Below are 1,045 nucleotides of genomic sequence, written 5' to 3'. Positions count from 1 at the left end.
CCCGAAGCCAGCAGCTGTGTCTAGCCGTGTCGCAGGAGGACATACCGAGGCTACCGAGCGCTCCCAAGGCTTGGAGGGGAAGCTGTGGGCTACCTTACTGGGCCGGGCTTTCTCTTCGTCGGGAGTTTTTTCCTTGGGTTGCAGCAAATGAGGCACCAGAATCCATTAAATACCCCAAACCCGTGGGTTTCTCCCAGCCGTCGGGGCTGACTCCCTTGCCCACCTGGTAGGTACCCAATGGACCACCTCTCCGCCGAGCCCGAAGGCAGGAGAAGGTGCCGAGAGGGTGAAAGACAGCATCCCCCCGGCACAACGGGGGAAAGGCACGAATGCCCTGGGTGCTGCCGGCGCCTCGGCCGCCGCTGCTGTGGGATCCCCGTGGGCAGGCTCCCCGTGGGCAGGGATGCGCAGCAGGAAGGACAGGTTTGGGAGGGAGTAGCTGTGGGAAGAGTGGCCTCTCCGCGATGCATATTAACGCTCCACGCGCTTTAATTGCGGCGGGACCTATCTGGCGGAGCCATTAGCATGCAATGCGGAGGAACACGTATTTTTGGGATGCCTGCCTGGCTTGCAGGCTCTCAGCCACAGAGAGGCGGGGGGCTGTGGGGGGCAGGGGGAGGGGGCCCGGTTCTTTTTCCCCTCTCCAGGGACGCCGCTGGAGTCGCAGCGCCTTCCTCGAGCCCCTGAATCATCCCCGCTGCCATCTGCTGCACCCTCGCTCTTCCCCGCAGATGTCCTTCTTCCTTCCCCAGAAGGAGATGAGAACCGAGGACGAGGTGCCAAACGTGGCTTCAAACAGCATCTAATAAAACACAGGATTAATTTCTTCTGACTGGTGTTCAATGGCTCTGATTAAGCAGAGCAGGATTTAATTAGCTCGTTTGGACTGCCTCGCAACCCATGCCAAAGGTGGGGGAGTCTCAGCGGCCGGGTCCCCCTGGGTCCTGACCACGAGCCACCGGGGGGCTGGCAGGACTTTCCCCCCACGGAGCAGAGCTCGCTGCCTGCCCCACCACGATGGCAGCTCCTTCGGGATCCCCTGACC

This window comes from Charadrius vociferus, unplaced genomic scaffold (assembly GCF_000708025.1).
Source record: "Charadrius vociferus isolate BGI_N301 unplaced genomic scaffold, ASM70802v2 scaffold163, whole genome shotgun sequence".
Taxonomy (NCBI): domain Eukaryota; kingdom Metazoa; phylum Chordata; class Aves; order Charadriiformes; family Charadriidae; genus Charadrius; species Charadrius vociferus.
Note: the sequence above shows the minus strand (reverse complement) of the source record.